Consider the following 27,542-nt stretch of genomic DNA (forward strand, 5'->3'; position numbering starts at 1 on the left):
GCAAAAAATAATGACTGTTTTTCATTGCTGACTACGTAGGATAGTCAAAGAATGGAACAAGCTCAAACGTCCATATACAGGGGAATGGTTAAATAAATTATTGTACATTCATATAAAAGAATATTTGTCACAGCTATAAGAAAGTGTGAGTAATACGCAAGTGCCTTGTGTATTACTATGGAAAGATCCCCCCAGTGCACATCATACACAACATCCTCTCTTTTGTGTAAGAAATAGAAGAAAGTACAATTTGCTTGTGTGTGTGTGTGTGTGTGTGTGTGTATACACAGTTTTTTAAGTCTGGAAGGACACATAAGAAATTGACAACAGTGGTTAACAGTGAATGGGGGAAGATAGAAAAAGAGCAGATGGGGGGTAATAGTGGGATGCAAGATTTTCACAGCATACTTTCTGTTTCCTCTAAGCTTTGAAAAATTTGAATTGTCCTTAACATTAAGAAAAGGGAAGAGTGTAAGAGTGATGGGAGAAAATTAACTGTACAACCTAACATATTGCATAGGGAATCTGTCAGGATGTTCAGACTGCATGTGGGGCAGCTCAGTGAGGAGCCCCTGGAAGATCAGCATCTGGAAGAGTAAATTGGTGCCCTGCTGGGTCCACACAGTCCCAGAGCAAGACAAACCACTGTATTCACAAATGACCCAGACTGAAAGGAGAAAAGAAGATGAGTGGCCTATTGTAATTTGGGTATATTCTGACTTCTGACATGCACTTTGATACAGAATTTGGATCTGGATGAGTTTAAACTGAGCAGGTCTTGAAAAAAATTTTCTTTTCAATAAACAGTGTACCTGCTCTAAGTGGATGACACAATGAGGGAGAGGCTTCTCAATGGGCATAAAGAGGAAGGCAAATGGGTGTCCTCCCAAGAACGGATGCACCTACACTCTCATACATGCATGAAAGTCCAATCGTAAGGCGAACTGTTGTAAATCCTAAAGCCAATATATTTTGAATCCATTTTTATTTAACTCTAGAGAAATATAAACAAACTTACCAAAACACGAAAGGAAAAACAAAACCGTATACATGAAGATTTGTTGACAGAAACATATTAACAATACCAATACTCTCAATCCTTTACTTGGATACTATAAATAAGAAAATCATGTGGACAAAAGATGAAAATACGATTCTCCACTGCAGCACTACTGAGAAAAGGCGTAATTGTATTCCCATGGTTGTTGGCATAGTTAGGCATACCTAGAGATTTCCCAAAGCTGTTGACAACTTATTTCTCTCTAAATCTAAATGTTATTTTCTTTTTTGAAATGAAGTCAATATGAGAATTACACAATTTACACTTCAGTTAGTTTATCCATAATTTTTAAAACATGCCATTGAATTTTGTGGGGTTGAAAACAGAAGGGTCTTGTAATCACTATTCCTCTAAGTGTCACTAAATTATATCACAGAGCGCTCACAAGAATACCTTTTGTTCTGGCCACTGTCTACCAGATATATGATACAGTTCCTTTAAAAACAAAAATCTTCCTAGCAAAGATTATTGACCTTCCAAATATTCTACATAGGTAAATTTTGCTTTTTATATTGTAATACTGAACTTAAGCATGAAACCCAGGAGAGTCGTGAGCATACTGGTTCTCCACGAGGGGTGGTTTTGCCCCTTCCCCGACCCCCGGGATGTTTGGCAATGTCTGGAGACTTTTTTGGTGGTCACAGATGGGGAAGGGGGAGAAGCCGGTGGTTCTAGCAGCATTTCTAGGGGGTAGAGACCAGGGATGCTGCTAAACACCCTATAGTATAGAGGACAGCTGCCACAGCAAATTATCCGGGCCAAAATGTCAATAGTGCTGAGGTTGAGAAACCCTGATCTTGCGTTATCAGAGGGATAATTGTGTTTACATTTCTCAAATTAAACTTGGAATTTTCGCTAGAGCATGAAGGATTTTTTTTTTTAGGGGTAATTTTTTTTATTGTATCGAAGTGTACCCATGCTATCATGTGAAGAAGACAGATGCTTCAAACCACCTGCATTAAATTATATTTTTAATACAATTAAAGAGTATTTTTTAACCTGTTTGTAATCATAAACTAAAACTGTGTCATGTGCTTACCTCAGGTAAATCATCATACATAAAGCTCAGTAATAGAGCATTGTTTCATGCATATGGTATTGAATATATAAGTCTGTAACTCAGCGATTTTAAATTGATTAGTTGCTATCAGTTTCTGTTATCATATTCATTCCTAAGGTTAATTGTGTTTTTAAGTATATCTCAACACCAATACTTTAGAAAGTGAAAATGAGATTGCGTTTTTTAATGTGCTTGAGGTTAACAGCTTTTGCTTTTTTCACCAGGAAGCATTTTCGTTTGTTCACAATTCTGACTCAAAGGATAATGATAGCCTTGGGAACAAAAGGAGAAAATAAAAACATGTTCTAGATTTTACTCACTTTTCTTCTCTGCTACAAATCCCCACCAAAAAATGTCTTTAGGTATGACACTTGTATCTGTGTGGCTTTACAATTTGGCGTATTCTGCCAGATCGCACCCAAAACATTAGCCAGGTCTATACAACCAAAACGTAATCAGTTATTGACTCTGACGGTGGTTCACAGAGTGGGAAGAAACATAGCCCTAATAGACCTGTTTTCTCATCACTATTGAAGTCATGCAGTGAAATTGACTGAACAAACTAACCACTTGGACTTCACTCAATCTTTCTACAATTACATAGATAGAATTTTCAGATTCATTTTAACCATCCCCATAACATTACAGTTCCTTTTCAAACAATTCCTCCTGCCAAAAATCTTGACTTTTTAATCCAGATCAAGTGGAGATAAAAAGTAAACAAAACAGTGACATGAGAATCCACTGACCTCTATTGCACTTGCTACACTGGGGAATCTGGAATTTACTAAATGAAGCCCGGGTGGGAGGGTAGGGCTGAACATGAGAAAACCCAGGACTTTTGATTTCATGGGTTAGAAGTAATACCTTTAGTCAAATAGTATATGTTAGTAGTAATATTTGATTATTTTCCAAAAATCAGAGTTAGTAAAAGTTTGATCAAAACCTACAATTTCCTAGCAAGGTAACTATGAAATGAGTGTGAAAGGGGGCTTTCACAATAATGTGGAGACACTATTTCCCTAAATTTAAAAGTGCTGTTGAGTTTGCATTAAGGTTCATGCATATCCATCATTCGCAAAGCAATTTAAAATACATCTGTGACCGTGTGTGCTCAAAACAATGCTGTTTTCTTTGGATTTTGGGTGTCATATAAAGCACTTCAAGCGCTCATGGGGGAATATGCCCCACACATAGAGGTGCTTTTTTTTTTTTTTCAAACTCGTAAAGATCCCACAGACTGGTTCCTTGCCATGACTTTCTCACCTTATAAGAATGGATCCTGAAAGTCAAAGAGTATAAAGTTCAAAACATCAGCTGCCATCTACGGTATGAGTCACCTTGACAATTGAAGACTCTGACCCAGACTCCCAGAGCCTCTGAGCTCTTTTTAATGTCCCTCTTCCTCCAGTACATGGGTTCTCATCACTGTCACTGATTGGTCTTATTTTTATCCCTCAAGGACAACATTTCTTTCATTTCTGTACCCTACAGCACAACCCTCAAAGACTAAGCTGCAGCTCAGAATATGTGAGCTGAATTTTTTAAGCTCTCTAAGAGTAAACCAGAGGAGTCCAAACATCAATTAAAAAAACTTGGAAACAACATGATGCCCTGTGACTCTTAGAGGTTGGCTAGGAGAGATTTTCTAGGATCCTGTGTAAACCTTCCCTTGTCTTCTCAAGATTGATTAGACCATGCCCATGTCTTACTGACGGGAAAAGCAATTTTGAAGAACAGTGATATTGACTAATTTTTTTCAGCAACTTATTATTTGCAAATGTCTTTCTTTCAATCCTCATAACAAGCATATAAATGAGGCACTACTTGTCTTCATTAATTATATTATTAATATTATCGTTAATGTTATCTCTGTTGCTGAGAGGGAGCTCTAGTGAATTGGCCAAAATCAAGACAAGTTCAGAAGATCTGAGACTGCATTTTCTGTATGGTTTATCTATATAAATTCAAGGAAACTACTTTAATCTCTCTGAGGATCTATCTCCCTATCAATAGGGTTGTTCTAAAATAGATATGGCATAGATTTACAGGGAAAATTAAACAATAAACACAAGTGAAAGTGTCCTAGACAGTGCTCACAACACTGCTTATTTAATCAAAGTTTTTAAATCCCATTTTTTTTAAATGAGGTCATGATGTCTCAAAGAAGTTCAGGATTTTCCCCAAGGCATCACAGGACAGTATGGTAGAGCAGAATTAAAACTTGAGTCTTTGAAGTGGATGTTATGGTAAAACAGCCAGACCCTCCCTCACCCCACGCCAAGACTCAGGAGTAAAGCACTCATTCCCCCAGCTACTGGTAGCATCGGTGGCTGAGAGCTCACTGCTGCAACCTTCTCCAGGCGTTGCCCTAGGTAGGCCTAAGGGAGATGCTTTTCCCGACATGAGCCCCTCCCCATACTGGTCACTGCAAGGTACAGAGTCCTGGCCCTCCTGCCTCACTTCCAGATAATGCTGAAGGTCCACCCAAGCTCCACAGATCCCTATAGGATGGGCTGAAGGACCTGTTGCAATTGCATCATTCTTCCTCTTCTTCCTCCACCCAGTCTTGTTTCCTTCCTGCCTCATGGGTACCAATCTCCAGAACACTCCCTAATCAACCTCCTGCCCACAAATCTCCATCTCCCAGTTTCCCAGGAACCAGATTTAATGCAGTCTCCTGGTTCCAAATTCCATGTTCTTGGCACAGCAGTACATGTGAGAGTGGGCAAAATGTCTTCACAATAAAACTATATCTGCCTGCCAAGTTATCAGCAAATCTCTTAGGAATGTAAAATAGAACCTGTAATTTTAGATGGTTGTGGGGCAGCTCCAGGATCATGAAGAACAGGGCCTGAAGCAAAATTAAACACCAAAAATATCCCCTACCCTTTATTTTGTGCAAGGAGGTACACAATGGGATAAAATTGGCCCTTACTGTCAAAGACTTTGCAACCAAATGCCCAGGGTATTAACTCTCCACAGAGAGAGACCAGAGACAGGGCTACTACCTAGAAGCCCCTGCTTCAGAGGTCTGCCTCTATCAAAGTGCATAAATAAAGCACATGGGTATTGCCCACAGAGCAGTCACATGCCACTCCAGAGGAAGTGTCTATAAAGCCTGGTCTTTGGGAACCATGTACCTTACCCACAGGGGTCTTAGTGCAGTTGTGTTTCTGCTGCCTTGTCCCCTTGACTAGAATCAATGGGTTCAGAAGATGACATCTGAGTTAAGCTGAACCAATCAAATTCTCTCTTCTAGTCATTTAGACTTTTAAACAAAGGGACCCAGAGACTATTGGTCTCCATAATGTGAAACTGCAGAGAAAGGACCACAGATGGCTTCTGTTAAGGCCCCTGGAGCAGCCTTGCTTCCCAAGGCCTAGAAGGTCATCTTCCCTGGATTCTCCAAGATACACCAACAATTTTCCATTTGCTAAAGTAATCTGGGTCAGATTCTGCTATTTCAAATCCAAAGAAACTTCACTACTTCAAGTCCTCTGTAAAGTTTTATATAAAGTTCCAGAAATTTTAATTATGCCTTTGGCCGAGAGAGAACATTTATCAAATCTAAACTATCTCCCACATGCTGATGTTGACAAAAGCGACAGAAAATTTGAAAAAATGTCCTGTTGTCTCAATGCCATAGGACAAGACCATGAAATCAGAATTAGAAGAAAACCATGACAGCAACCAAATGTTAATAGGTCACATCATTTCTTTCTCAAAAGCCTTCGCTAGCTTTCTATCATGTTTCAAAAAATATCCAGTCCTTACATCAGCTGGGTGCTACATTACCTACCTTACTTGATCTTTGGCTATCTCTGAGCTCAACTCCCCCAACTCTCCTCTTAATTACTCCATCCATATACACCAGCCTCTTTGTTCTTCTCAACCATACTTCCACCTCAGGACCTTTGCATATATAGTTTCCCCTATCGGGAAGTCCATCTATCCTGCAGATATCTCTATGGCTTATTCTCTCTCTTTGAGGTCTCTGCTGAATCCCATCAGAGAGACCTTCCCTCACCTCCTATCTAGAAGAGTAGCATCTCCCTCTCCATCTTTATCCTCATATTCCACTTAATTTTTCTTCATAGCACTTGTCACTACCTACCACTACACTACAAAACTGCTGCTTATTTGTTAATCATCTGCTAGATTTATTAGATTATAATCTCCAACATGGCCATGAATCTGTATACTTTTGTTCAATGTGGAGTTCACACCCTTTAGAAGTACCTGACACATCGAAAGGTCTCAATTTATAAGTTGGATGAATAAACAAGCAATTAAAATCTAAGCACTGGGATATTTCTACTTGGAGGCAGAGGGTCAAAACTCTATGTTTGGGATTATGAATGACACCACTTCAGTCCCTCACGTTTCTTGGGTTGAACAATGACGGGAGATGTAACTCCCAGGAGAAGAGTGTAGGCTGAGGCCCACAAAGGGGGTCACTTCAGCACCTATCTGCCACGGGATCAGGTGATCAGGGCCTTGAGTCTTTAGGAAGATGGAAGGCCTCTGTGAGGTAGAAAGCCAGGTAGTTCTAGCAGCTGCAACCCAAGCAAGATGGCAGAGAGAACTGACAAGAGCAATCCCAAGCTGGGGTGCAGGATGGAGAGACAAGACCTGGGGAGTAGGCAAAGAAAGAAGATGTCAGGGGCACCTGGGTGGCACAGCGGTTAAGCGTCTGCCTTTGGCTCAGGGCGTGATCCCGGCATCTGGGATCGAGCCCCACATCAGGCTCCTACGCTAGAAGCCTGCTTCTTCCTCTCCCACTCCCCCTGCTTGTGTTCCCTCTCTCGCTGGCTGTCTCTATCTCTGTCGAATAAATAAATAAAACCTTTAAAAAAAAAGAAAAAAAAAGAAAAAGAAAAAAAGAAAGAAGATGTCAGACTGGTCAACTCCATGGAGACATTTGCCCTGAAAATTGCAAGTTTTCTCCTACAGGTCTTTTCCTTCTCGCAAAATAGCTTTTCTAATAACTCTGAATGAGTAAGCACATTCTCTTCTAGTTTCAAAATCTAGCCCAAAATGTGTACCTTCACCTTTGTCTTACTCCATTGTCTCACTTTCCTTAGGCTCAAAGAAAAATCGGGTTCCTATATATTAAATTTTACACCTTACAAAATGAATTTTGTTTGAGAGTTTCTTTTTTTTTTATTATGATATGTTAGTCACCATACAGTACATCATTAGTTTTTGATGTAGTGTTCCATGATTCATTGTTTGCGTGTAACACCTGGTGCTCCATGCAATACGTGCCCTCCTTAATACCCATCACCGGGCTAGCCCATCCCCTCATCTCCCTCCACTCCAAAACCCTCAGTTTGTTTCCTGGAGTTTTCTTCCTTTAAAGCCCATTTGTTGGGATGCCTGGGTGGCTCAGTCGGTTAAGCATCTGCCTTCAGCTCAAGTTGTGATATCAGAGTCCTGTGATCAAGTCCCGCATCGGGCTCCCTGCTCAGCGGGGAGCCTGCTTCTCCCTCTCCCTCTGCCTGCTGTTCCCCCTGCTTGTGCTCTCTCTCTCTCTAAGGCAAATAAATAAATAAAATCTTTAAAAATAATAATAAAGCTCATTTGTTTGCAACAGAATGAGCCAAAGCAGTAGTGTAAGTGCCATTCTGATTTACACAGCAATGGAGAATTGGATTGCAATATGCTCTCTAAACAAACATGGGTGTGATATGGCATGATCTGAGACGTTCATGCCACCTAATGGCAGGTGCTTTCCCTGCCATTCTTACACACTGGACACAGGTGAAGAACCAGGTCACCAGGGGCTCGGAAGAGAAAGTGTGAGGACAAATCCATGACACATATGTGTCCTTAGGCTGTTTTCCTTAATAGATAGGTAGATAGACAGATTGATCCTCATTTTACTTAGTGTTTGGGAATCAAACTAGCTGACAACTGTATATAAAATTCATGTTGCCAAGAGCAACAAAACTATTAAAATATACCCTTAGGGACTGAAAATAGGTACAATCTGTTTGAGAGAAAAATAGATCAAAAGCCTCAAAAATGTACTACTCTTTGATCTAGTGATTTTATTTTTGGGAAATTAGACTAAGACAATCATCATAGATGTGCAGAAAAATTCAGTTACAAAGATGTCGGCATTGTACGTAACTGTCATCATGAAATTTTGGAAGCGACAGAGATGTCTAACAGCGGGGTAAGTAAAGCATGCCATGAACAGCCATGCAGGGACACAGGATGAAGCCGTTAACATGGTATTTAAATATTGAGAGGTTTTAAAAAGTAACTATAATATCATTTTAAGGTTAAAATACATTATTATTTAAAAATAAAATAATTTTAATACACTATAATGCCAATTTAGTTAAAAATAAATGTGCATTTTTACCCAAACAAAAAGTTCTGGAGGGAAATTCACCAAACATTAGTAGCTGTCCCTAACTATTTGAATTATACGCAATTTTTATTTCTTGCTTTTATACCTTTACTCCAAAAATCAGCTATAATGAATGGATATTGCCTTTCAATTAAAAAATTGCTATCTATTTTTAAACTGTATGATAAAGAAAATGCACTTCATGTGCAGCAGAAGATTGGAAAGAAACGCAGCTGTTCATTGCAATGGCAGAGAATAATTTGTGTGTTACCTCTTAGAGATATAGTCCTATCTTGCCACCTTGAAATGATAATAAATAACAACCACTCTTACAATGAAGCAGTGTCAGAGTGCTACAATGGGGAACTAAAGTAATATTAATAGTCTCAAAGTCGTATGTCAAACAAATGCAAAAGTCCCCCAGAGAGAGAGATGCTGATAGAATAAATAATCGAGAATAGTAGACTCTACTTCCGGTAAATAGTGCTCTTTGTGCGGCGGCATAAACAGAGTAAGTTTTAACAGCATTTAAGATATTAGTCACTATCCTAATTCTTGATGCATGGTGAAAAGTACTTCAAGAGTTATGTTATTAGATTCATACAGTCACCACATAAAGTTGGTGAAAAGAAACAACATTTGGGAAATTTGGATCCACATAATCACATTTAGAATTTGTGTTAAAGCATTTATAAAATCATTGTATCTGCAAGTTTATGAATATATTTATTCTTCAAATGTAACTTCCTTTCTTTAATTTCTCCCTATTCCACCTGAGCTTACATGCACCCCAGTACACACATGCACGCACAGACAAGCACGCACACACACACACACATACACACACAAAAGTCATTCTCATCCTATCACCATGATAATCAAAAACAACTCGTATTTCTTTGCAATTTTACCTGGCAAATTTTCTGCTATCTGGTTATCCAGTTACAATAGAGCCTACGTTCTCTATTTTTGCTACGTAGGGAAAATCCAGAGGAAATTGAGTTTCTTTGATTCATAAAGCCACTGCTAAGCTTATGAGCTTCTCTTTTTCATTCAAATCACATTGACAGTAAACTGAACAAAGAAGAAAGGTGTAGGAGTCAAGTTTCATAGAAATAGTCACCTTTTCCTCCCTCACGGCAGAGAGGAATTGGATCAACTCTTCACTTTCATTCCAGCCTAGGAGGACAAATTTTTCTCTAACAGTTTAGGAAGGTATTCTTACTGTCATGCTGGGGGAGAACAAAGAGTATGTATGACATTCTGATCTGAGGGAATCAGGAAGTTATATCAGCAGAGCAGAGAATATTCTAAACTGTGAGCTTGTCAAGGCCGAGAGCACTGTGGGTTGTCCAAATGGGCACAGTCTGGGTTTCACACTATTTCTTGTCCAGTGTCACTTCATGGCTCACAACCCCTCAAGAGAAGGCCTCAGAAAAAAGACTTCACTTTATGTAAAAATTGAATTCAGAAAGTTGTAGTTTGGGTTCCCCAGGAAGTAGATCCTGAGGTAAGGATTTGAGTGAACATTTACTTGGGAGGCTCAGGAAACTCCAGGAGCACAGGAGGAGAAAGATATGGGGAGAGGAAGGCAATAGAGGGTAAGTTGTTAAGCAAGTGCATTGGTTAGTTTGTGCCACATAACAAACCGTTCTAATGCTTACTGACTTTAAAAGGGAATATGTGTAGTTTCTCACACTTCGTGAATCATCCAGATGGTTCCCGTTGTCTGGGCGAGCTCAACTGATTTCTACATTCAGCTGGCTGCTCTTCTAGGGCTAGATGCCTTCAGTGTTCAGACACATACTTCTAAAGTTTGGCCTAGGGAGCTCTCGCTGGATAAGCTCATTTCTAAGTCACCTCTCATCCCCAAGAAGCTAGTCTGGGCTCCTTTAGGTGGTAGCCTCAAGTTCCAAAGGTGGCAAGAAAACAAGCCCCAGCAAGCAAGCTCTTTTCAAGCTTCTGATTGGGTCATATTTGCTAATTTCCCAACGGCCAAAGCAAGTTCACATGGCCACTAGATTCAAGCTGGAGAAATGGATTCCACTTTTTGATGGGACATCTGCTATGCCACATGAGGTGGGGAGGAGGATTTGTGGTTATTTTACAATTCACCACCACCAGCTGCCATACTGGGAGGCTGGCATTTAATCCAGCAAGGACTTTCTGAATTAATCCATGCTTCAGAATTAATGCGTCCTATGCAAAGTCCGACGGTGGAAACTGGGATACTTAGAGCCGAACTCCCATAGGTCATTGGAGACCCCCTGCAGGGTTGCTAATACCAGAGCAGCTATAATGGCTTGGCTGCCTCAGGCACACTGATCCAGATAGTGGCAGTCATGACCCTTCTCTCACACCCAGAAGGCACGAGAGCTCTAAGGAGAATATGAGACCCTGTCTGTGAACGCTACATACAGCACATATTTACAATTCAAAGTGATTGGAAGCATCTAGGATGAAGAGTTTTAATCAGCTTGTTTCTAATCCCTACTCTGCTGAGTGTGAGGTTTCTGTTGCTGCTGCTGCTGCTGTTGTTTTTGTTTGAATTCCTGAGACAATACAATGCCTGACAAGTGGCAAGTAATAGCCCTTATCTGATTTCTGGGTAAAACATTGACAGAGCTGTTTTCTGGGCCCCATTAGGCCGCCACCTACCAATTGGAAAAGTCAACTTGTTCAATGAACACTACACAGTGTTCGAAGATACCCTTCCTCTTCACATAGAGAGGAATGAACTATAAGCTAGCGTAGTCTTAGACAGCATCACACTGCATCTCTGCACCACACCAATGAGCAAGGATCAAGTCACTGGCAAATATTTCCTGGAATGGAATTATCAGAGAAGAGTAGTGATAACATTATTTCAGTTCAACACCTTTGAATGAGGTGTTGCCAAAGACTCAAATGCACAATGTGATATTAAAAATATTACATTTTTTGCTAAAAAAAATACTTCTGCTTAAGATAGTGAGAGGTAGTACTGTGTAATGGTCAAGATCATGGACTCTGCAGTCAGATACTTGGGTTGGAATCCTGGCTGGGTCACATGTCAGCTACCAGCTTGAACAATTCATTAAAGCTCTCGGTGCCTCCACTTTTTCACCTGTAAAATGAGGATAAGAATATTGCCCATCCCAAAGAATTGTTGTAAGAATCAATATATATATAATATTCTTAGAACAATATGGGACAATACAATAAATGTTAGCTAACTTAGTAGTGAATTACCATTTCTACATACTGACTAGTGATCTATTAGCTCAAGTTAACGAGAATTAACTGAAAACAGAAGGAAGCTGGAAACCGTTTATGGATTTGATTTAATTGCACCTAGATGTTAGTTAATACCTTGAGGAAATTAGACTCTAAAAATCAGAAGCAAGCAGCTGTGACTTCAGTAGATTCAAACTTTTCTCAATGACTTCTTTTTTTTTAAGTCTTTTAAAATTTTTTTATATATTTATTTGAGAGAGAGAGGGAGCAAGCACGAGCTGGGGGGAGGGGAGAAGGGAAAGGGAGAAGCAGACTGAGTAAGGAGCCCATCACAGGGCTTGATCCCAGGACCCTGAGATCATGACCTGAGTGGAAGGCAGATGCTTAACCGACTGAGCCACCCAGGTGCCCCTCAATAAGTTCTTGGTAAGCAATGAACTGTCCGTTGCACACAGACACCCATTTACGATACCCATGTCCACAGCACACATACATATATAAACAAATGTATTTGCACATACACACCTAAGAAATGTTTCATGAAGCAGCACTCATTGTGATATTCTCTACTCTCTTTTATTTCAGTTTATTAAAATGCTGATAGTAATCTATCACTGATTTTCCATCATTAATGGGTCATGATCTCATGTCTGAAAAAGTTCTATATAACCAATCCTTTCAATGAGATAATTACATGGAAAAAAATGTGCTCTCTTTCCATTTCTGCCTACTCTTCAGCCCAGTCCTGCCCTATAGTACCAGGGTTAATCTCTCCTTAGTCCAAAAGGAAACAGAGACTCTTACAGACTTTCTCAAAGATTCCCAACTAGGCCAGACTACCTGGATCTCTGGCCCTATCATCAGCTACTCTCCCTTCTCAGCACTTTCCTGAACATGCAGGATGTGGGGAATGCTTCTGCCTGGGAAAATAAAGACAACTCTATGACCTAAAGTTCTTCTGCCTATCGTGGACGTGGGAGACATGAGGTTGTAGCATGAAGGGGTCATTAAACCTCTGGAGAGCTGGGAAGAGTCTCATTCCAGCCCTAGAATAGAAATTATGACCGCTGCCCTATCATTCAATATGTGACCAAAGTAGCGCACAGTACAGTATCTAATCTAATCCTTGACAATTAGACACACAACAAGATTTTAGGAATGGAAATTCTGTGGGGACAAGGTAAGGTTGAGTATATTTTTAGATAAATGGTGCTTATCTCCTACCATGAAATCACATAAACACAGTCCACTTGGTTTTTCCTCTTTTTCTACTTGTGCCAACTGCACATCACTTAATTCTACCTTTAGTCGTGATTCACATTTCTTATAAAGTGGTTCTACTCCTTGATTTCTACACTTGGTAGGTTGAACTGGAGATGTGATAATTTCAGCACACGAAACAGTATCAAATAAGAGTTCTAGAGATAAATGGAGGTGATTATGATAGTGCAACCATGGGAGCATACTTATGCCACTAACCTGTACACTTCAAAATGATTAAGTAGGTAAACTTTACGTTTTGTGTATTTTACCACAAATAAAAAAATAATTTAAAAAAGTATTACATAAAAAAAGGATTACATAGAAGTTTTTTGAATTCAGGTTATATATTTAGACCCTCCTCCTACCTCACCCCCTCATTACTAAAAAAAAATAAAGAAAAAAAACACAAGCAAGTGTTATATTTTATAGTTTGTTAGTCAAGAAATATTTAGTTAGCTATTTAAATCCTTAAATCTAAATGTCATCCGTCACCACTTGCTAATGTTTGTGATTGTGGGGAATAATCAGAGGAAATGGAAATACCCCTCTTGATCTTACTCACTCAAAAGTTTCCACACATCCAACCACTCCATCACTGAAAAAGTTCTTCATAATAAACATGTATCCATAAATAGACTGATATTTTTGCTGATGCCAGAATTGACATATTAACTTAATCTTTGTGTCAGAAACCTACTGACTCACTCAAATTGAGCAGTCAAAAGTAATAAAAATATATTCCAAGAATTGCATAAATATGCTATTCCAAAAAATATGAAAATGGAGGACTTGTTTAAAGTTTCTGCTTGGTTACACCTTGAAAAATCAAGAAAACAAGGACATTTTATTTGGATGCCTCTATTAAATGAGGCCTTGAAGAAAACCAGGGGAGCAGTTCATTGAACATGTGTTTCTCATTGACCTTGTGAGGCATCCGTCCAGCATCTTTAACAAAAGAACACTGTGGATAAGTATACTTTCTTACTGTTGCATTTTGATGGCCTTAGAAGCCACTCAAGCTTCACTTTCCCAGTTAATGTATCATCAGAATCTGCTTCTAGGGGGCGCCTGGGTGGCACAGCGGTTGAGCATCTGCCTTCGGCTCAGGGCGTGATCCCGGCGTTATGGAATCGAGCCCCACATCAGGCTCCTCCGCTATGAGCCTGCTTCTTCCTCTCCCACTCCCCCTGGTTGTGTTCCCTCTCTCGCTGGCTGTCTCTATCTCTGTCAAATAAATAAATAAAATCTTAAAAAAAAAGAATCTGCTTCTAGTCATTTTGTGGATAGCTTTGTTGTAGCTTCCAGTTACTGTGGTATATACGCTTCTCTCTCATTATTATTATCCAAACCAAACGTTCTACTTACTAGGAACAATCTTATGTCATGTCAGATTCATTTTCAAAATCTTTTAAGTTTAGCCCTTTATCACAACACTTGAATAATGCACTTAACATCTCAGTCCTAATTCTAATCTTGAAATCTACCTCATTCAAACCTAACAACTTTGTACCACTCTCATGCCATGCCCCCCCACCACCACCCCTGGTTTTCCGAAATAATTGATTATATAGGAAATACATTATTACTGAAGGGATAAAAAAACATGCTTCAATTTTAAGGCTCACTATGCAAATGCCTTTTTTTCAATAAACAGGTCTGCTTAAGCTAAAGGCATTAAGTAAAGCATATTTTGTGGCACTGTCCTAATCTAGAACTAAAAGGAAGTTCTAAACACAAACAACAAGTCCAATTTTCTGGTCAAAAAATCTATTGTTCTGTATTCTATTCTGTAGTTCACGATCTATTCTGTAGTACACAACCAAAGAGTTGAAGAGGGGTAGTCAAATGTATCTAGAATTTCAAGAACAAACAATACAAACAGCCCTGGCAAGATCATGTTTCATACAACTACCAAAGACCAAATTAGATCAACAGCAAGACTTTTTTTTAATTGTCCAAAGAGATTCTGAAATTAATATAATGATCAAAAGATGAAGATTTATACAGGCACACCTTGCAGTACAAACCTCTCCATAAATAAGATCTCAACCTTAGAGGCTCGAAGTCCTAAATCTACAAACAAGAAAGTGTCGCTCACTCAAAATGTAACTGGCATTTTATTTGCCGTAAACAAAGAACTATCACATAGTGAAGAAGGGTTAAAGATAGCAAATGCATTTCATACACTAGCCAACTCACATTCCTTTAATCTTTGGATACTTTTTCTCCTGAAACCTTTTAGGCCCACATCCAGGAAACCATTTCAAATGACTCATATATATCAAACTCTTATTATCACGGTCTAGTTGGCTTAATCTATGACTTCCAAGAACTGTTACTTTTTCAATGTCCAACCTTAACTCTATTATTAACATCTCCTACCACTCAACTCAAGAAGAAGAAAAGACATGGGGTTGGGAAAGTAAAAAGAGGAAAGGAGCAAGGAAACAAGGGAGAAACATGTGAGGAATCAATGGAAGGAAAAAACAAGTGAAATCATGATTACAATAGGGCAAAATACCTCATTCCATTCTTTTTTCTTTCCCCAGTTTACTAAATTCAGTAGAAAACTTTTCTAGTATGAATAGATAATGTTTGCTGAGCACCTACTATAAGCCGGGCATTGCTCTAAGCACTTTACAAATATTATCTCATTTAATACAACAATTCAATGGATAGATACTATTAATGTTCCATTTTACAGACAATAAAGCCAAGGCACAGGGACCCAGATCACGGAGCTAGTAAGTACCAGATCCAGGATTCAACCTAAGCAATCTAGTTCTGGAGACCATATTTTTACCCAGTAAGTTATGTGCAAGAGAACCTGTTACTACATCTACTTGTGGGTATCACTGTAATACTGATGTGGGAAACAAAGGCAGATGAAAAATTATTAAATCCCCTTACTACCTAGAGCCCACTGAAAAATCCTTGAAACAGGCAGAGTGTCGTTCCTCTAGGAACTCGGCTGCCTCAATGTTAATACTTTGCTAAGGGCAAAAGGCAATCCTAGCCCAAGCCCCAGGATCCTATAAGTCTAATTTAACATATAACAATTCCTTTGGAAACTTCCTGTATCTCCACTCCCCAAGATAACATGTTGGCAATCATCCTCCAAGCACCAATATAGATTTGAAGAGTCTCATGACTGAGCTTTTACTAAACAGTAATAAATGACCTTTTCCTAACCATAGCTAGCCCCTTCAGGATCCTGGAAACCTTGTTTCCAAAATACCCGGGAGGCTTACATTATCCCTAACCCCCTCCCAACTTGAAAGTCTATAAGAGGCTCCTCATGACCCCAGTGCAGCTCTTTCTGCCCACAGGTCCTGTCCCTGTGCTTTAATAAAACCACCTTTTTGCACCAAAAATGTCTCAAGAATTCTTTCTTAGCCATTGGCTTAGAACCCTAACATATTCCCTACATCAATACTACTTTGTAATACCACAAACTTGGGGGGAGGGAGATCCTAGGGATTCATTCCTTCAATAAACATTTATCATGAACAGACTCTAGTTTTCGCTTCTTGAAAGGAACACAAAAATGAAAAAATCATATTTCTAGCCTTAGATAAACTCAGTCTAGTGGAGGATATATTACTACCACACAATGAAAACAGTGCTTATAGAGCTTTGTCAAACTGCTGCTGGGGACATGGAGTGGAATGACTAACTTTTTGGACAGTGACAGGGACATATTAAAGAAAGGTGATACACAATCTAAGTTTTTTCTTTCTTTCCTTCTTTCCTTCTTTCCTTCTCTCTCTCTTTCTTTCTTTCTTTCTTTCTTTCTTTCCTTCCTTCCTTCCTTCCTTCCTTCCTTCCTTCCTTCTTTACTTATTTGTTTATTAGGTAAGCTCCACACTGGGCATGAAGCCCAACATGGGGCTTGAACTCACAACCCTGAGATCAGAGCCGAGCTGAAACCAAGAGTTAGACATTCAACCGACTGAGCCACCCAGGCACCTCCATAATCTAAGTATACAGGTACATAATTATACTTCCCATGCCCAATGTTTAGGCATAAAGCTGGAGAGGGTATACTGGTATACACTGAACCAAGCCAGAAAATCAGATTCTCTAAAGGAAGACTTTAGGAATTGAAACCAAGAGAAGGAGAGTTTGTGTCTCCATCTGTCAGAAAATAAAGTATATAAATTTAGGAGCTATGAGGGGCCATGTTCCAATTTGAGAAGAAATGTCAGATGAGTCTGCAGAGGGGGATGAAGTAGAAGCACAAACAGAATCAAGGAACAGACACAAAGAGAGTACCCAGTGGTTTTGCCATCCCTGTTCCAGTCCTTTGAGACCTACCCATATTCTTAGTGCTGTATCCATTTCCTTTCACCTAACTTGAATTGGTTTCCATTACTTAAAACCAGGGTCTTAAATAGTAATATTGCAGAATCTGCAGAAGGCCAATTTGATTATCTCATTCACTAGGATATAATGGACAAAAGAGAGAAAAGGAAGGAAGAGAAAGGAGAATGGGAAGACATCAGGGAGGCTGGAAAGAAGGAGGAACAGACGCAAAGGGAGGGAAAAAGGGGGAACGGAAGGAGGCAAGGATGGAGGAAGGGAGGGATAAGAGGAGAGGTTATTTTCCATATATGCTATCTAGAGTCACAATCCCTCAAGCCTCCCATTCTGCTTCACGGTAGGAAAGGGAATAGATCCACGGCCTGGGTCTGCAGCTATGTGCATGTGCCCAAGAACAATGAAGTTGGTGGGAAACAAACAAACAAACATTTCCATACTAATCATAACAGTGCTTCTGGAAAATGAACCTGGTGAATGGGTTTGGGAGTCAGGGATGGAGGCCGGTGGGATAAATAAATCAGTTGGGAATTGAGAATGAACCTTAACAAAGAAAAGCCTGTACAAATAGAAAGGGAAAGATGGTATGAAAAATGCTGAGAAAGAAGACTGGATGACCCTTGGCAACCAAGTGGCTGTGCGGGATAATGAAGGAAAGCAGGATTCAAAGGTAAGTTTCCCAGGTCTGGGGCCTGGGTGACTCCAAGAGTAAGACCAATAACTCCATCTGCAAGCAGGAGGAGCACTAGTTTAAAGGGCCGGAGCTCATGCATACCCAAGGTGTCTGCCAGGCCCTCGTGGGGACGTCTACCAGTCCAGAAGGAAAGACAATCCAGCAGCCACAGATATGGGAGTTGGTCATCAGGGCTCACAGTTGACGTGAGCTCACTTAGGCAGAGCTTTATAGGGACAGATAAAGAAGGACAAGCAAAGCCTGGGGGAGGAGCCACATTTGGGAATGGACAGATGGCGAAAATATGACTAAAAAGCCCCAGAGAAAGCAAAGGAAATCAGGATAGCACAGTGCCAGGGACACTAAGGGAGAAGAAAGAGTGCAGGAGGGGGCAGCCCTCAGAGAGGTTAGAAAAAAAATTGAGAATGTGAGACTAGCCATCAAAATTCACCTTAAGAAGTCACTGAGCACTTTCAGTGGCTTGATGGGAGAGAATACCAAATGACAAAGGTCCCAGGGGTAAGTAGGTAGGCATACGTGAGGAGAACGAGATCTGCCAAGTGTATCCAGGGAGGAAGAGAAGCAGAAAAGAGAGGTCTGATCACGAATGTTTTCTCTTCTCTTTTGTTTATGTTTGGATGGTGGGTTTGGGGTGTCATTGTTGTCATTGTTTTGAATATTGAACAACCTGACTGTAGGGAGTGGGGGAGGGACCAGTGACCCCAGAGACTGAAAACGCATAAAAGGGAGTAAAATTGGTAGGAATAAGATCCTGGAAGGGACAAAGAACGCAAGGGTTCTTGAAGAGGAAAATCTGATTTGGAGAGTGAGACAGTTAAGTGAGCATGAGGTCTTCCATCCTCTGAAAAATCACAAGCGAGGCCTCCTGAAAGGATGAGGCCAGCATGTGAAATCACAGTCCACAGCACAGGCCAGTAGTCAGCCACCATGGAACAAACGTTCATTGAATGAATAAATGATTCTGCTACTCCAATATGGAAGCATGACTGGAGCCACGGATGTGTTTGTTGCTGAAGGTTCTTAAAATTTAGTTCAGAGAAGGGAGAGCGTTCTATAACCAGAGGCCCTAAAGAGAGCCAGAAATAACAAGTTCCACTTGCCCTGAATATCAGAGAAGAGGAATGCAATTATGTGTCATACCCACGTTAATTCCGTCACACCTGTACACTCAGAAGCCACAGCCTCGGCAGAATAATTTGCCGTTATGAAAGGCAAAGTACTATAAACAGAGATCATTTTCATTTCCATAAAGGAAACTCCATGACACCCTTCCACATGGCCTGCCTCTAATGTCCCCGTTTTCCCATGAAATGACGTTGTGCCCTCTAGCACATTCTTAGGGTAGCACGCACCCCATTTCCAGTGACCAGCCAAAGAAGGAAGGTCAGGGTATGAGCAAGGCAGAGCAAAGATGATCGCACATTCAGAATCAAAACTGAGAGCTGCAGATGACTAATGATGATAACCAAGTGTACCCTTCAGCGGAAGACAGAACAGAACATGCTCAGTGTGACAGCAAAAAAAAGCTGGTACACAAGATGTAAATAAAATGTAAAGTAACTAAAAAGAACAAGGGCTTAGTCATTTTGGGGAAATTGGAATGTTACTTACTGCCATTTGTCAATGCCCTTGAAGGGAACTGGGCTAAATAACCCAGGCCTGCAGAAGCAAATGACTTAGTGGCCTCAGACCCTAGCTGTCTTTCTAAGAGCTAAAGCAAGGGCTCTTAAAATTTCCTGTGCCATCGACCTCTTTGGCATTCTGGTGAAGCTCATGGGCTCTTCCTCAGAATAAAATTGATAAATGCAGAAAATCAGTTTACAAAAGCACCAGAATTGAATTACAATTGAGTTTCAGTTTGTGTTTCATAAAAAATAGAGAATTTCTGCTGTGAACCTGAATTCACAGACTTGGTTGTCCTTTTTATAAATAGAACAAATACAATTGGTGTTCACCAACTGTGATTATTACCAAAATAAACACAAGCTTTTACCTTCTAGAACTATTTGGACATCGGTGAGCGATCAGAGAGAGCAAAGACCCAGGACTGTGACTGCAGCTGGCCTGGCGAAGATTAAAGTCCATGGATGCAGAGAATCTCTGATACACTCTGACAAGCAACATCCAAGAAATTCACTTTCCTGTGAAGTTGGCTGCTAGAAGTGTCCTGAAGAAGGATGAGCACAGTGGTGTTCCTTCAGTTATTCCAGCCTCACGTGATTCACTCTCTGTGTCCCAAAAACCCATAATGTGCATATGACAACCTTAACTATCCAAGATCAAGTTGTTAAGTATATTTCTCTCTGCAATATTTTGATTAAAATTCTACCAGAAGAAAGATTTGTTTCACCAAAATTCTAAGTTAGGCATTGCTCAGTAAAATATTTTAAAATGCATGATAATTGTAATGTTTATAATGATACACATGAAATACTTACAAAGCAAAGCCACAAAAGTACAGATTTCTTTTTAAGTACTTGGTTGGCTGATTGTTGTTGGCATCAGGTTGTCTTGATTGTGCAACTGTTGGGAGCAACCGCCTTAACTAAGATACCCCCGCAAAAGTAGGCAATTGGTGATATATGAGACAGGAAATAACCATTAAGGAAGCAAAGTCAGTAATAGGTGAGGATCTTCATGTCATTACTCAAGCCATGAATTTGTTATTTCCCCAGGTAAAACCAAGTGTATTAATTTCCTAGAACTGCCACAACAAGTTACCACAGGACTGGGGGGGACATAAAACAACAAAAATTTATTATCTCACAGTTCTGGAGGCCAGAAGGTAAAAATCAAGGTTTCAGTGGGGTTGGTTCCCTCTGAAAGCTCTGAGGAAGAATCTAGTTCAGGCCTTTCTCACAGCAACCCTGGGCATCCCTTCACTTGGGTCTGCATAACACCTCTTTGCTTGGGTCTGCTTCTGTCTTCACCTGGCCTTTTTCTCTGTGTCTCAAACCATTCTCTTATAAGGACACAAGTTACTGGATTTAGAGCCCACCCTAAGCCCAGAACGATCTCAGCTCAAGATCCCTAACTAACTACATCTACAAAGACCCTATTTCCAAATATATTCACATTCTCAGGGACTCACAAGGCTGAGGACTGGGATACAACTTTTAGGGGGATACCAATTCAACTGACTATACTAAAGAATCTTAAAATTTCAAACATTCTAGCTACTGAGGCTTTTGGTAGAAGATGACAGGAGATAACACAAAGCATAAAGCATTTTTTTTTCTTACACACAGTCTCAGTAGATACTTCTGTATTTTTAAAAAACTGCACATCATAAATTCTTAGCACTGCAGATCTGAACAATAAACACAGGGAGTATATGTAGCTACAGAACTGAAATAGAGTTGGTTCAGACTGTGTAGTTGAAACAGAAAGTTAAGATATTTTAGGGATTTAAGTTTGAGAAATTATAGACACAAACCAGAAACTCCCGGTAATCATCTCTGAAATGAGCTGTGCCCAGGCCAGTCCTGGAAGGTGTGGGCTAGTGTAGGATGGAAAAACAGGATGAAGACAGATGTCTCCTTAGTCACTGCTGCCTAAGGGTGTTCCTCGTTCTTAAAGGAAATAGGCTGAGTATCACCCACCCCATGTTGGAGCTATGACTGAATTGTTTAAGATATGCTGTCTATATTTGTTCTCAAATTACCACTTTGTGAGTTTTCAAAAATTTATAGTTCATCTAGTGGTATGTAGCCAACTCTGCTAAACTAAGGCTTTTATGTTTACATAAAGTCCTAAAAAAGTGGGAAAAAAGACTCTTAATGAGGTACTAAGAAAAATGGTATCTGAGCTGGGTAGACCAACTGATACTTGCGTTCAGAAAAGGGAGACTGCTTGATGCCCAAATATGGAAATTCTTGTTTGGATCCAACACCCTTTATATATCCCATAAGACTTTGAAAGCTAGGTGCCAAGGTATGGTGATATGGCCTTTGTCCACATATCTAACTTCATGAATATTTTCCACGTCCTCAGAATATAAGGAATATTGTCACCTAAAAACTAGAGGTATGCATTCAAAGGTGTAAATATTTTATCAATTTGTTCATCTTACTCATTGATGCTATACAGTCCTTGGTAGATTTACGGCTCTTTGACTTACTAAACAGATTAACCCTGCCTTTCCAGAAAGGACCCAGTCTTATTCTTCTTTGGTATCTCCTGCGATGCCTAGCACAGTTTCTGGGATATAGTGAATCCAAAATCAATGCTAGCTACAAGATTGGCTGATACTTCATACTAAATGACTGTTCCTTCTTATGGAAATGACCACCTGCAAATGTGATGATCTGAAGGGATTTATGTTAAGAGAAACACTGCTCGACATTTTTCCCACTGAAGCAACAATGAAACCTGAGTTTGGGAAACACCCAAGTGCGCTGTTACATTCTGTGCCTCAGTCTCCTCATCTGTTGTACATGCTTCAGAGGGTTGTTGTGAGGTTTAAATAAATAGTTGAAAAGTGTCCGGAAAAATGTCTGGCACATCAAAAGTTCTATATAAGCATTTTTTTTTTAGCAGTGGTGTTCACATTACTCTTTTTCACTATCCTTCCAGAAATAAATTTGTTTGAATGAGAAAACACAGTAATATATCTTTCATCCACATTTCTGGAGAATGATGTCTTCCAAATTATTGTAATTACTACCTTTAAGTAATCAATCCACTCAATCCATCAGTCAGTATTTATTGAGAACCTACTGAATGCCAGTGACTGTTCTCCAGCAATACAGTAACGCAGCAACAAAGAAAAAATGGTCCCTGGCCTTCAATAAGCTTACATTCCAGTGGGAAAAGAAACACATAAACACATCAATAAAAAGTTAGATACTTTCAGATAATATGTACCATGAGGAAAATAAAACTATGTAATGTGACATACAGTACCTATCTGAACGGTGGTGGATGGGAGAGCTAATTTGAGTAAGAAGGTCATTAAAGGCAACAAGAAGAGAAGCCGAGCTGAGACCAGAATAATGAGGCAGTTACTTGTAGCTCTGAGCAAAGACCTTTCCATGCAGAAGCAATAGTAACTACAACATGCGAACATCCTGCAATGGGAACAAATGCTCAAGGTTAGCGCATGAAGTCATTACTTGAATGCTATCAGTTACAATCTGGTGGACAGAGATGGACTGAAGACTGGGAAAAGGAAGAACATAATTGGAGGAGTGGTCTTTATGCACCTACATGTGGGGTGGGATCCAGAGCATACCTGGAGAAAATGGCCTCAGGGGCAAAAAGACCCGCAGAGTGTGTGAGTATGAATATGGTGGGCTCTTAGAACTGGTAGTAGGAAAATTAGATCATGGTGACTTCACAATATGTGACTGAGTGGGGAAGGGAAGTGGAGATTTAAGGAGTCATTTCAGAGAGTTAGACATTGAATATGCTTGCCAGGTACAGTAGGATGTCACTTAGTGTAATGTGCCATGTGTGGTCATGGTTTTGAAATGACTCCAGCCAGCACAACTGTGTGATTTTCTCTAGCAACACTTAGCTGCTTTAAGTGGAGGTGCAAAGTAGGCAGCTAGCTGGGGGAAACCAAGGTTGAGATTTTGCCAGATAAAGGAAACACACAAAGAGATAGCCAAGTGGATCACAAAGCATTTGCAAGAGAAGAGTCATAGTAGTATATGGAATCTCAGCTGAGTAAGAGAAGTGAAAAGATGAAGGAAGCAAGAGCAAGTGACAAATAGAAAAATAAATAAGAGCAGGAATTGGAGGTCTTGATGAAGTTAGAAGTTAGCAAAGTGGGACAGACATGGTGAGTGGGCTGGATGGACAGAGGTCATGATGAGAAAATGAGAGGTTCAAAATGAAAGTGTGGCAATGATTAGTTATGAAAAGGTGGATATGATTGACTATGAGTAGTTTCTCGAGAAGGAGGATGGGTCAGTATAAAAAACTGACTTTATGGGACACCTGGGTGGCTCAGTTAGTTAAGCATTGCCTTCGGCTCAGCTCATGGTCCCAGGGTCCTGGGATCGAGTTCCGCATCAGGCTCCTTGCTCAGCAGGGATCTTGCTTCTCTCTCTGCCTGCTGCTTCTCCTGCTTGTGCTCTCTCTCTCTCCCCCCACCCAACAAATAAATAAATAAAATCTTTTAAAAAAAACTGATTTTATGACTATCATTTTGGATAAAAATGCCATTAAAATGGTTTTTATACCATTCCTTGTATTATTGAAGCACACTAAACATAATGTTTCTTGTCATAATAGGGCTATTAACATAAAGATTAACATATTATGACATATATGGCATTTTCCTTAGTACTTCCTGATTGTTTTGCTCCTACAATAAAGTATCCCAGACAGTCGTACTTGGAGCCCTCGAGTCTGCTTTTTACAGTTTTCCTGTCTCTTCCTTTTTCCTTTTAAGGCATAGTAGACTTGAAACTGGACTTCTTAGAATTCACTAAAATGTCCCCAAGCAAGGGTCTGTCACGAGCACGCTATGAAGGCGCACACACGAGTTGTGTCTTTCCACAATGTCAGCTATATGCAATCATAAAGCAAAGTTAAATCACAATGATAAAGTAGGTTCAGGATTCCAAACTCAGTGACATCTCACCATGTGATTAAACTCGGCTTCTTGCACAGCACACAGAGCAGGACAGAAGACAAGAGACACAACCAACAAGATAACAGAAGGGTGCAGGAAGTTCACGAACCAAACGCGAAGTCAGTCTGTGGGCGCGCAGCTGAGATAAGGCCTCGGTCTGGTCCGGGTCAGCTCTCAGCACTTACTGCTTCTGATGTTCAAGCGCGGAAGGATCCTGGTTCTGTTCCAAGATCCACTGGGCACACCCTTCGGCAGCAGATGCCTTTTTCAAGTGGTCAGACATAGAGGGGTCAGGTCTCAGGAGTCTGATAGTTTGCTGCCCAAATCCTCCCCTTCGTAAAGGGATTTAATGGGTTTCGGATCCCTGCAGACCTCTGGTTCTGCTCGTTATCATTTCTGGGGTGTCAGCTGACGTTGGTCCCAAAACCTCCTAGCAGCAGTACCTTAACTGCTTGCGTTGCTTGACACAGGCCCCTGCTTGACATCAGAGACTCCATTTTGCTCTCTCCAGGGTCTTAATGGCACTGCAATTGAAGTCCATGAACTTGACTGAATCTCTTTGGGTTTCTTAGGCGAACTTTACTTGACTTCCTTCTTTCCCTCTGGCCAAATGAAGCTTTATTCTTTGAAGGGGAGAAAGGGCACCAGGACCGACAGATGTCAACCCCTCCAAAAAATAATAAGCTTTTATTTCTAGCAAGTAGATTTTGATGGGATTTGACAAATTTCTCTATTTAAATTTCTAGTGCTTAATTAAAATGTGTCTCTTGCTTTCTTCTTAAGGAATAGCCATTAAGATAGGAATGGCCCTGGATTTAAGTTCAAAGTTAAAATAGTCCTGATCTAGGGTTTTAAGTAATTTACATTTGAATGACATAAAAAATTATAACTTACCCCTTCACTGCCTCCAAGTATTCTTTCCCGTGTGGCCTTTCTCATGTATCAAATCCATTAGGTAATCACTCTTTAACAAAATGCAAGAAAGCACAAATTAAGAATATTCTAAATAGCCACTGGCCCCACCAAATCAGATATCTACCTAAAGGGGACCAAGAGAGCAAGCCATTTATTTTGTTTTCCTCCGCCTCCTTTTTTTTTTTAATGATTCCAAATATTTTTTTATACTTAGGCCATTTGAAAGCATCTGTCCAACATCCCTTTTTTCTGTGATCATTATATAAAAACACAGGTGACTGTTCTGATGAAAACAAACCCTTTCAGCGCCTCCTGTAAGGTCCCGAAACGCAAAGACGGTAGGCTCTCCTTCCTTTTCTATAATGAATGCTGGACATCCTTCCACAGCCTGTTTGCAAGTGCTAACTGCTGGGACTTAGTGAGATATCTCACTACAAAGATGCTTTCAGAAAAAAGACCCAGGAACTCCATTACATTTTCACAAAATGCTACTGAAGACATAGGAGATATGGAGCTGGGAGGGAAGTAATTAAATGAAAAGGTTATAGCTGAAAAAGAAGTCTGGGGGGGAAAAAAAGGCAGAACTCTGGGAATAGCAAGAGATAAGTAGCCAGAGGCATTGGCCTTTTCTGAATGATTTTAGCACAGAAATGTTTGGCAATCAGCAGAGACAGTTCCTTGAGCTTTCCACTTCCGCTGGTAAAGAGCGGGTTTAATCACATCAATACAGTTTTTACATGAATGGTTTCAAAGATCTTTAATTTCTACATATTTCTCTCTGGGTTTCTACCAATGTATCATTTTTCCTTTGAAACACTCATTCACTCATTCATTCAACAATATTTATGGAGACCCTGCTATGTGCCAGTCACCATTCTAGGTGTAACATACACAGCAGACCACAAATGGCACAAAAATTCTTTGTCCCCATGGCTCCTGCAATCCACGGGAAAGACAAACAATAAACATAGTAAATCATTCAATTACAGTGCGATAGAAAGTAATGAGAGCTATGGAAACAAAGCAGAGAAAGGGGGGAATAAGTAAAGGGAGCTGGGCATGTAGGGACATAAATTCAAATAGGCCTGCCTTGACTGCTCTTTCTGAATGATCTCTAAGTTGCATTAAGTGAAAAAAAGCAAGGCGTAGGATGTGACTAGTAGGCTGCCACTTGGATTTTTTTAAGACTAAACAGGTATGTTTTTATATGCATAACTTGTCTGTGAAAGGAATCCAATAAATCATGAACAGGGTTGCCTCCAGGCAGGAGAACTCAATGTCTGGGGGAAGATGCTTTCTAACGCACTGCTTTCAAATCTCGAATTTTGCACCTGTGCATCAATTTTCAAATATTTTAATTAATCCTCTAAAATGAAGTTTTACATAACCTACAACAATCTACAGTAGTGAAATCAACTCTCTGGCAAATAATCTATACATATAAAATAAATAATCTATATTTGGCATTTCCTTACCAGCATGATAAAGTTTTATAGTTATTTTAAGGCAATCTCAAGGAAGGAAAATAACTCTTAGCAAGTAATTGATCTTTATACAGTCAAAAGTATGCAGAAAATAAAATGGCCTCATATTTTCATTATTCTTATCCTTTTCCTCCTGTGATCTGCTTTATACTCATTTCACTGCAAATTTTGTTTGAACAGAACAATGGATTAGGCACATTCAACGTTTTCTTTCCCTTTCTTTCTTTCTTTATTTCTTTCCTTCTTTCTTTCTTTCCTTCTTTCTTTCTTTTTTTTTCTCCTCTTCAGTATGTGACAATTCAACAATTCAACTAACCTTCTTTACTGGCACCAGGCACAGATTAACTAGTTGTACTGGATTCACCTTTACCAATAATATTTCCAGTACTAACAGGAGCCACCACCCACTGTGGAAACATGATTCTCCCAGGAGCCTGACAATCAGCTTCTTTATAAGAGGCTGAGATAAAGCTTATTTTCAGTTTTTGAATTACCAAAAGAACATCTCTGTTAATTTATCAAAACATGCATCATTTATCAAAAATTGCATTTACCAAAACATTAACTACACCTCAATATTTCT

General features: G+C 39.9%; 1 long non-coding RNA gene across 3 annotated transcripts in view; it reads right to left on the reverse strand.

Moving 5' to 3' along the window:
• The window catches only part of LOC123789326 (uncharacterized), a 433,455-nt gene that overhangs the window by 338,925 nt on the left and 66,988 nt on the right, over positions 1 to 27,542 (reverse strand). Inside the window, exons 4-5 of one of the 3 annotated variants that reach the window (XR_015724031.1) lie at positions 25,455 to 25,524; positions 22,604 to 24,822 (exon numbers count right to left, since the gene is read on the reverse strand). This is a non-coding gene — a long non-coding RNA (uncharacterized LOC123789326). Of the gene's footprint in view, positions 1 to 22,603; positions 25,184 to 25,454; positions 25,525 to 27,542 lie in introns of those variants that run through there. The other 2 variants (XR_015724032.1, XR_015724030.1) reach the window with 2 other exon arrangements.

Source organism: Ursus americanus, chromosome 3 (assembly GCF_024610735.1).
Source record: "Ursus americanus isolate L20-20 chromosome 3, mUrsAme1.1.p, whole genome shotgun sequence".
Taxonomy (NCBI): Eukaryota; Metazoa; Chordata; class Mammalia; order Carnivora; family Ursidae; genus Ursus; species Ursus americanus.